The sequence below is a fragment of the Trachemys scripta genome, chromosome 25 (genome assembly GCF_013100865.1).
Source record: "Trachemys scripta elegans isolate TJP31775 chromosome 25, CAS_Tse_1.0, whole genome shotgun sequence".
Taxonomy (NCBI): Eukaryota; Metazoa; Chordata; order Testudines; family Emydidae; genus Trachemys; species Trachemys scripta.
This window is the reverse complement of record NC_048322.1, coordinates 2,375,857-2,386,335: the sequence shown is the minus strand read 5'-3', so window position 1 is coordinate 2,386,335 and position 10,479 is coordinate 2,375,857. Positions and strand designations below refer to the sequence as shown.

The following is a 10,479-nucleotide window of genomic DNA, read 5'->3' as shown; positions in this document are numbered from 1 at the left end:
AGGATTTAAAACTTAAATGTAAGGCATCCGGATGTTTTCCTGCTCAAGCAATTCCTTCTGCTCCTCTTTATCCCCAATTAGTTGAGACTGAGAGCGGGGAGGAAGCTGCTGAGGACATTGTGGATTTTTTCAGCAATGTCCCACGGCCACAGCCTTTGCCTCCCCCTCCTCCCCCTCCGCAGGCTGTGCCTGCTAATGAGCTTCACCTGGTAGTGTCAGGTTCACCACAGCATATATCAACTGCACAGATTGTTCTTTCTTCTGCTGGGAGAGAATCCTCCTCTTCACCACAAAGGGGTGATTCTGATCCTTCCAGTAGCTCGCCCGCCCCTGATGAAGTTGTCCGTTATTTTACTAGAAGCCAGGTACCAACACTCCAGGCTCCTTTAAGAGAATTGCCTGGGGCTGCAGGGGAATTAGTTATAGTGCATGCCCTTTGGACACCAGGGGATCTTAGAAACTTGGTAAAGGAATTTCCTAATGTCAGGGAGGAGCCAGAAAAATTTAGAGAAGAGCTCCGGACAGTGATCCAGTGTTATAATCCATCTTGGGTGGATATTAACCAACTCTTGCGGGTAGCTATGCCAGCCAAAGTTCGACAATGGCTTTCCAAACAGGCTGATTGGCCCGGTGCTGACCCTGGAATTGAGAGTGAGTTGAGTGAGGCTAGGGACAGTCTCTTAAACTCCATTATGGAGGTTTGCCCTAAGAAAATGGATTGGACAAAGATTACCAACTGTAAACAGAACAAAGGAGAGTCCCCTACTGATTATCTAGGTAGACTGATTTCAGACATCCCTATTAAGTGGAACTCCTGAACATAATGGAAATGGATATGCATATATTTTTATTAAAGGAGCAGGTTTGTAAAAGGGCACTTGGATTTGAACCAATGACCACTTGAGCTATAGTCAAACACTCTACCACTGAGCTATATCCTCATGCGACTTACACTGGCAAGTCAGTGATCTTAAGGATCTTGAAGGACAGGCCCTCCCTCAGCAAGCTTCTTTTCCATTCCCAGACCACAGTGGTTTTAAAAATGGGGTTTGATTAAACTTTATATATACATGAAGGCACCCCAGCTTGCACACCCACCAACATAGCTTCTCCCACTGACATAGCTACAACCTCTCAGGGAGGTGGATTAACTACACGGATGGGACAGCTCTCTCCCATCCACTTAGAGCATCTTCATTATTTATGAATAAGTAGGAAATAACCTACTGAATGGACAGTAACCAATTTATCAAATATTGCTGTGTCTGCATTCAGTATGGGTAACTGGTCAGTGAACAAGCCTGTTTTGAATAACATGTACCTAGTTAGGATGCAGTGTCACTGACCCCAGATTGTGACTGGTCCTAACAGGGAATTTGTTTTAACAATTTGACACATTGCCAATTCACTACTGTTTGGTTATACTCTAAGGGGAATGCAAATTAGCTGTTTATTACTAATAAGTTTAGTCAACTTTCTCTCTCTTTGTTTTTAGCTCACTGTCACCATATGTCATCTGGGTGCCAGCAGACATGGTACTGCATTGCTATACAGCAGCAGCTCCTTGCCTTTTGGCAGTGGATGGTGTATTACGACTGGTATCCATCATCGTCGTACTCCTCAGTGAGTTCAATCAGAGGCACCCGGGAAAGTTCTTCAGCAGATTCCTCTAAGAAATACTGCACCAAACTTTCCACTCTAGGCATCTGATGCTTGACGATGATGGCTATCAGTCGTAGTACATCATTTTCTGCCAAGCACCCAGAAGATGCCGATGGCTATCAGTCATGCTGCACTGTCTGCTGCCAGCTTAAGATGTAAAAAATAGATGGACCAGATTTGTTCTGTATTCATTTGCTTCCCCCTCCCTCCGTGAAATCAACGGCCTGCTAAACCCAGGATTTTGAGTTCAATCTTTGGGGGGGGCAATTTTTTTTGTGACAGATGTTTGTGTTTCTCCCTGATGCACAGCCACCTTTGTTGATTTTAATTCCCTGTACCTGTGCACTATGTTGTCACTCGCCCTGTCCTCCCTCCGTCAGACACTAGTTTCGCGCCTTTTTTCAGACCAGATGCCATAGCACTGGGATCATGGAGCCCGCTCAGATCACCGTGGCAATTATGAGCACTACGAACACCACGCGCATTGTCCTGGAGTATATGCAGAGCCAGGACATGCCAAAGCAAAACCAGGACGAGCTGAGGAGACGATTGCAGCGCGGTGACAAGAGTGATGAGGAAATTGACATGGACATAGACCTCTCACAAAGTACAGGCCCCAACAGTGTGCAAATCATGGTGATACTGAGGCAGGTTCATGGCATGGAACGCCAATTCTGGGCCCAGGAAACAAGCACAGACTGGTGGGACCGCATCGTGTTACAGGTGTGGGACAATTCCCAGTGGCTGCAAAACTTTCGCATGCGTAAGGGCACTTTCCTGGAACTTTGTGACTTGCTTTCCCCTGCCCTGAAACGCAAGAATACCAGGATGAGAGCAGCCCTCACAGTTGAGAAGCGAGTGGCGATAGCCCTGTGGAAGCTTGCAACACCAGACAGCTACTGGTCAGTCGGGAATCAATTTGGAGTGGGCAAATCTACTGTGGGGGCTGCTGTAATCCAAGTTGCCAAGGCAATCAAAGACCTGGTGATATCAAGGGTAGTGACTCTGGGAAATGTTCAGGTCATAGTGGATGGCTTTGCTGCAATGGGATTCCCAAACTGTGGTGGGTTGATAGACGGAACCCTCCCTATCTTGGCACCGGAGCACCAAGCCACCGAGTACATAAACCGCAAGGGGTACTTTTCAATGCTGCTGCAAGCCCTGATGGATCACAAGGGACGTTTCACCAACATCAACGTGGGCTGGCAGGGAAAGGTACATGATGCTCGTGTCTTCAGGCACTCTGGTCTGTTTCGAAAGCTGGAGGAAGGGACTTTCTTCCCGGACCAGAAAATAACTGTTGGGGATGTTGAAATGCCTATCATTATCCTTGGGGACCCAGCCTACCCCTTAATGCCATGGCTCATGAAGCCGTACATGGGCAGCCTGGACAGTAGTCAGGACCCGTTCAACTATAGACTGAGCAAGTGCCTAATGATGGTGGATTGTGCATTTGGACGTTTAAAAGCGCGCTGGCACCGCTTACTGACTCGGATAGACCTCAGCGAAACCAATATCCCCATTGTTATTGCTGCTTGCTGTGCGCTCCACAATATCTGTGAGAGTAAGGGGGAGACATTTATGGCGGGGTGGGAGGTTGAGGCAAATCGCCTGGCTGCTGATTACGTGCAGCCAGGCACCAGGGCGGTTAGAAGAGTACAGCAGGGCGCGGTGCGCATCAGACAAGCTTTGAAAACCAGTTTTGTGACTGGCCAGGCTACGGTGTGAAACTTCTGTTTGTTTCTCCTTGATGAACCCTCCACCCCCCCCCCCCCCCGGTTCACTCTACTTCCCTGTAAACCAACCACCCACCCTCCCCTCTCCCATTCGACCACCGCTTGCAGAGGCAATAAAATCATTGTTACTTCTCATTCATGCATTCTTTATTAATTCATCACTCAACTAGGGGGATAATTGTCAAGGTAGCCCAGGATGGGTGGGGGAGTAGGGAAAGAAAAGAACACACTGCAGTTTAAAACTTTAAAACTTTAACACTTATTGAAGGCCAGCCTTACGATGCTCGGGCAATCATCTGGGGTGGAGTGACTGGGTGGCTGGAGGCCCCCGCACTGTGTTCTTGGGCATCTGGGTAAGGAGGCAATGGAACTTGGGGAGGGGGGCTGTTGGTTACACAGGGGCTCTGGCGGCGGTCTCTGCTCCTGCTGCCTTTCCTGCAGCTCAACCATATGCTGGAGCATATCAGTTTGATGCTCCAGCAGCCGGAGCATTGACTCTTGCCTTCAGTCTGCAAGCTGACGCCACCTATCATCTTCAGCCCGCCACTTGCTCTGTTCAGCCTGCGATTCATCCCGCCACCTCTCCTCTCGTTCATATTGTGCTTTTGTGCACTCTGACATTGACTGCCTCCATGCATTCTGCTGTGCTCTTTCAGCGTGGGAGAACATTTGGAGCTCCGTGAACATATCATCCCAAGTCCACCATTTTCTCCTTCTAATCTTTGCTAGCCTCTGCGAAGAAGAAACATTTGCTGCTGGTGGAGGAGAAGGGAGAGGTGGTTAAAAAGACACATTTTAGAGAACAATGGGTACAGTCTTTCACATTAAATTTTGCTGTTCACATTACACAGCACATGTGCTTTCATTGCAAGGTCGCATTTTTCCTCTTATATTGAGGGCCTGCCGGTTTGGTGTGAGAGATCACTCATGCAGTGCCAGGCAACAGAATTCGGCTTGCAGGCAGCCATGATAAGCCACAGTCTTTTGGCTTTTTAAACCTTCATAACATGTGGGAATGGTTTCAAACAGCAGCGCCCTCATTTCCCATACCAAGGACCCGTTGGGTTGGGAGCTTTTGCAACCAGGGGCTGCTAACAGGGAGTTTCACAAGGGAGTTCTCCAGGTGAAGGAGGAGCAATACAGCACCCTTTTGGGGACCATTTGGTGTGGCTGGCAGTTAGAAGCTGTGAGCTTCAAGGAAGGTTTGAAAGCTAGAAGCCTCTGGTAAGTGGCTGAGCCTTAAACAGTGGGTGGGGCATTCATACAGGCCAGGGCTTTATAAAGCAGCGCACAAGCGACCAGGGATCTTTTGCGACCAGGGGCTGCTAACAGGGAGTTTCGCAAGGGAGTTTGGAAGGGGAGTGAGTCCCTTGCCGGTTCTATCTGTTTTCCCTTTATTCGCCTTAAAACCTAAACTTCTTGATTAAATAACCCTTTCAGTGGACAGGGGGCTGCAGACGGGAGTTTGACAGAGGGAGGCTTACGATGGTTAGGAAGACCCGCAACACCTGTGCCAGCACTGCTTCTGTCTCCTCCACCTGCGCCTGTAGCCAGACAGAGTGCCTGAGCATGGATGCTTCTACCCAGATCCTGGTGTGGTTTTGCAGAGACTGTAACTTGCAATTTCCACTTACTGATATCCAGGCTGGGGGACCATCCAATGTGAAAGGTGCCTGCTGGTGGAATCTCTCAGGCAGCAGGTGGGAGAGCTACAGGAGGAGGTGGCTAGGTTGAGGAGCATCCGAATCCACGAGCAATTCCTGGACAGGGTCCATGTGGAGACAGCTGAGGTAGCTGTTCCAGTACACAGGACTGCTGATACACCACTGGTGGAGGAGGAGATGGTTCAGGGTGGACACTGGCAGCTGGTTACTTCTGGCAGCAGGCAGTGCTCCACCCCTGCTCCGAACCCTCCCACCATGGTAATAGGTAACCGTTATGCTCTTCTTGATACAGGAAAGAAGGAATCACCCCCTACAGTAAAGGAGGAGAAGACTCGTACCCCTAAGGCTGGGAGGTCTGCTGCCACCACTGCGAATAGGAAACGTAGGGTAGTGGTGGTCGGAGACTCTCTGCTGAGGGGGACGGAGGCGCCCATCTGTCACCCTGACATTTCATCTCGGGAGGTCTGCTGCCTGCCGGGAGCCCATATCCGAAATGTTACAGAGGCATTGTCGAGGATTATCCAGTCCTCTGACTACTACCCCATGCTACTCATGCATGTGGGCACAAATGATACTGTGCGGTGTGACACTGAGTGGATCAAGAGTGACTACAGGGCTCTGGGAGTATGGGTGAAGGAGTTTGGAGTGCAGGTGGTATTCTCTTTGATTCTTCCTGTCAAAGGTAGGGGCCCAGGCAAAGACAAATGTATCATGGAGGTGAATGCCTGGCTGAGAAGATGGTGTTGCCAGGAGGGCTTTGGCTTCCTAGACCACGGGATGCTATTCGAGGAAGGACTGCTAGGCAGAGATGTCGTTCACCTTTCAAGGAGGGGAAAGACCCTATTTGGACACAGACTGGCTAACCTAGTGAGGAGGGCTTTAAACTAGGTTCGATGGGCACAGGTGAGCAAAGCCCACAGGTAAGTGGGGAACATGGAGACCTGGGAGATGGGTCGGAAATGAGAGGGAGTGTGGGCTATATTGGCAGAGAGAAAGGAGGGTCAGGACAAAACTGGGAGGAAAGATCAAACGGTATCTTAGATGCCTATATGCAAATGCGAGAAGTATGGGTAATAAGCAGGAAGAACTGGAAGTGCTAATAAATAAATACAACTATGACATTGTTGGCATCACTGAAACTTGGTGGGATAATACACATGATTGTAATGTTGGTGTGGATGGGTACAGCTTGCTCAGGAAGGATAGACAGGGGAAAAAGGGAGGAGGTGTTACCTTATATATTAAAAATGTACACACTTGGACTGAGGTAGAGATGGACATAGGAGATGGAAGTGTTGAGAGTCTCTGGGTTAGGCTAACAGGGGTAAAAAACAAGGGTGATGTCATGCTAGGAGTCTACTACAGGCCACCTAACCAGGTGGAAGAGGTGAATGAGGCTTTTTTTAAACAACTAACAAAATCATCCAAAGCCCAAGATTTGGTGGTGATGGGGGACTTCAAGTATCCGGATATATGTTGGGAAAATAACACAGCGGGGCACAGACTATCCAACAAATTCTTGGACTGCATTGCAGACAACTTTTTATTTCAGAAGGCTGAAAAAGCTACTGGGGGGAAGCTGTTCTAGACTAGATTTTAACAAATAGGGAGGAACTCGAGAATTTGAAAGTAGAAGGCAGCTTGGGTGAAAGTGATCATGAAATCATAGAGTTTGCAATTCTAAGGAAGGGTAGAAGGGAGAACAGCAAAATAGAGACAATGGATTTCAGGAAGGCGGATTTTGGTAAGCTCAGAGAGCTGATAGGTAAGGTGCCATGAGAATCAAGACTGAGGGGAAAAACAACTGAGGAGAGTTGGCAGTTTTTCAAAGGGACACTATTAAGGGCCCAAAAGCAAGCTATTCCACTGGTTAGGAAAGATAGAAAATGTGGCAAAAGACCACCTTGTCTTAACCACGAGATCTTGCATGATCTAAAAAATAAAAAGGAGTCATATAAAAAATGGAAACTAGGACAGATTACAAAGGATGAATATAGGCAAACAACACAGGAATGCAGGGGCAAGATTAGAAAGGCAAAGGCAGAAAATGAGCTCAAACTAGCTACAGGAATAAAGGGAAACAAGAAGACTTTTTATCAATACATTAGAAGCAAAAGAAAGACCAAAGATAGGGTAGGCCCACTGCTTAGTGAAGAGGGAGAAACAGTAACAGGAAACTTGGAAATGGCAGAGATGCTTAATGACTTCTTTGTTTCGGTCTTCACCGAGAAATCTGAAGGAATGCTTAACATAGTGAATGCTAATGGGAAGGGGGTAGGTTTAGCAGTTAAAATAAAAAAGAACAAGTTAAAAATCACTTAGAAAAGTTAGATGCCTGCAAGTCACCAGGGCCTGATGAAATGCATCCTAGAATACTCAAGGAGCTAATAGAGGAGGTATCTGAGCCTCTAGCTATTATCTTTGGAAAATCATGGGAGATGGGAGAGATTCCAGAAGACTGGAAAAGGGCAAATATAGTGCCCATCTATAAAAAGGGAAATAAAAACAACCCCAGGAAACTACAGACCAGTTAGTTTAACTTCTGTGCCAGGGAAGACAATGGAGCAAGTAATTAAGGAAATCATCTGAAAACACTTGGAAGGTGGTAAGGTGATAGGGAACAGCCAGCATGGATTTGTAAAGAACAAATCATGCCACACCAATCTGATAGCTTTCTTCGATAGGATAACGAGTCTTGTGGATAAGGGAGAAGCTGTGGATGTTGTATACCTAGACTTTAGTAAGGCATTTGATACGGTCTCGCATGATATTCTTATCGATAAACTAGGCAAATACAATTTAGAACTATAAGGTGGGTGCATAACTGGCTGGATAACCATACTCAGGGAGTTGTTAGTAATGGTTCCCTATCCTGCTAGAAAGGCATAACCAGGTGACCGTGAATGATATCACTCTCCTGAGGATAACAAAGAGAGATAAGGAATGGATGTTGTCTGCATGCCAGCAAACACCAGGACCATATGCTGCCATGCTTTGTTATGCAATAATTCCAGACTATGTGCTACTGGCCTGGTGTGGTAAAGTGTCCTACCATGGCAGACGGGATAAGGCAGCCCTCCCCAGAAACCTTTTGCAAAGGCTTTGGGAGTACATGAAGGAGAGCTTTCTGGAGATGTCCCTGGAGGTTTTCTGCTCCATTCCCATACACGTTAACAGACTTTTCCAGTAGCTGTACTGGCTGCGATTGCCAGGGCAAATTAATCATTAATCATTAAACACGCTTGCTTTTAAACCATGTGTAATATTTACAAAGGTACACTCACCAGAGGTCCCCTGTGTGCCCTCAGGGTCTGAGAGCATGCCTTGGGTGAGTTCGGGGGTTACCGGTTCCAGGTCCAGGGTGATAAACATATCCTGACTCTTGGGGAAACCGGTTTCTCAGCTTTCTTGCTGTGAGCTAACTTCGTTGTCTTCATGATCATCATCTTCCGCGTACCCCGAACCCACTTCCCTGTTGCATGCTTCTCCATTGACGGAGTCAAAGCACACGGTTGGGGTAGTGGTGGCTGCACCCCCTAGCATGGCATGCAGCTCCGCCTAGAAGCGGCATGTTTGTGGCTCTGCCCCGGACCTTCCGTTTGCCTCTCTGACTTTGTGGTAGGCTTGCCTTAGCTCCTTACTTTTCATGCGGCACTGCTGTGCCTCCCTGTTATGGCCTCTGTCCTTCATGGCCTTTGAGACCTTTTCTAATATTTTGCCATTTCATTTACTGCTACAGAGTTCAGCTAGCACTGATCCGTCTCCCCATATGGCGAGCAGATCCCGTACCTCCTGTTCTGTCCATGCTGGAGCTCTTTTGCAATCCTGGGACTCTATCATGGTTACCTATGCTGATGAGCTCTGCGTGGTCACCTGTGCTCTCCATGCTGGGCAAACAGGAAATGAAATTCAAAAGTTCGCAGGGCTTTTCCTGTCTACCTGGTCAGTGCATCTGAGTTGAGAGTGCTGTCCAGAGCGGTCACAATGAAGCACTGTGGGATAGCTCCTGGAGGCCAATAATGTCGAATTCCATCCACACTACCCCAAATCCAACCCGCAAAGGCCGATTTTAGCGCTAATCCCCTTGTCAGAGGTGGAGTAAAGAAACCAGTTTAAAGGGCCCTTTAAGTAAAAAAAAAGGGCTTCATCGTGTGGACGTGTCCAGGCTTAATTGGATTTAACGCTGCTAAAGTCGACCTAAACTTGTAGTGTAGACCAGGCCTAAGAAGCACCTACAGTGGTGCAACTGGCTAGTGCAAGGGGAAATACTCCTGTGGGTGTGAATTCAAGTCTCCCCCGGAGCACTGGTTTTCATTAGCCATGTAGCTTCCCCCACTTACTTTGTCTAATTCACATAGAAAGTGTCCTACTAGGGTGCTGAGAGTAAATTCTAAACTCTGAAATATGGAGGTTGGCCATAGATTGGGATAAGGAGGGGTTTGAAGAGAAAAAGCTCTTAAGAGTATAAAACGAGACAGTCTCCAGGGGCAGTTATGGTACAACTCCTTAACAGAGAGCCATGTGTGGGAGGGGGTTTCACTTCCTCTGTTAAATGTACTGAGAGGTATTTTAAGATGAAGATAACACCATGGTTAACAGTTGACTGGGATGTCCTGCGTTAAAGAAAGAAAGGGACCTAGGGTTAACAGTCTGAAGTATTTGTGTTACCAACCCTGTCCTGGTCTAACCCCCCTTCAGTTCAGAGGAGGTTTGTACTTTGCAGGGTGGAACGCACAGACTCCTGGAGAGCAGTGGCAGCTGTTTCCATGGCAGAGAGCCTGGCCCTTAGGAGACTTTCTACACTTGCTGTTTTGAAGCAATTCAATAAAATAACAGTGGAGCTACAATATCCAGTCCAAAATTTGAGCCCCCCTGGTGCAAAAATGCTATTTTAGGATCTAAACAGGAGGCTTCCAGTGCTAGGACAGCTGACCAGAGGGCTCAGTGGAGGGTGTAAGAGCTGCTGAGTCTGAGGGTCTTGGGCTAAATCCACTTGCAGGAGGAAGCATTTCAATTTATTTGATTGACAATGAGTAAGGCGACAAATTAATCACGGGTATTTTTAGAAAAAGTCATGGACAGGTCATGGGCAAGAAACAAAAAATCACTGCCTGTGACCTGTGCATGACTTATACCATAAATACCCCTCACTGAATCTTGAGGAGGGGAGCCCAGGGGATCTGCGACTCCAGCTATGGGGCAGGAGACCAGGGGGCCTGTGGCACCAGCTACCAAGGGAGGAGCTCTGGGGGCCTGCTGCCACTCCAGCTGCTGCCAAGGGGGGAGGCCCAGGGGGCCAGCCACTGCTCCTGCCATGCCAGGACCACTGCCGGGGGCCACTAAGCTGCGGCTGCTCTGGCCACCCTCAGAACCGCTGCTCAAGCAGGTCCCCAGGGCCAGCCTCTTTGGCCATTGCT

At 48.0% G+C, this 10,479-nt stretch overlaps 1 non-coding gene across 1 annotated transcript; it reads right to left on the bottom strand.

Annotated features, from left to right (window-relative positions):
* Nucleotides 1–869: 869 nt before the first annotated feature.
* On the bottom strand, nt 870–941 carry TRNAY-AUA. The gene has a single exon. It is a non-coding gene; the product is annotated as a tRNA-Tyr (tRNA).
* Between the last annotated feature and the right edge of the window lie 9,538 nt (nt 942–10,479).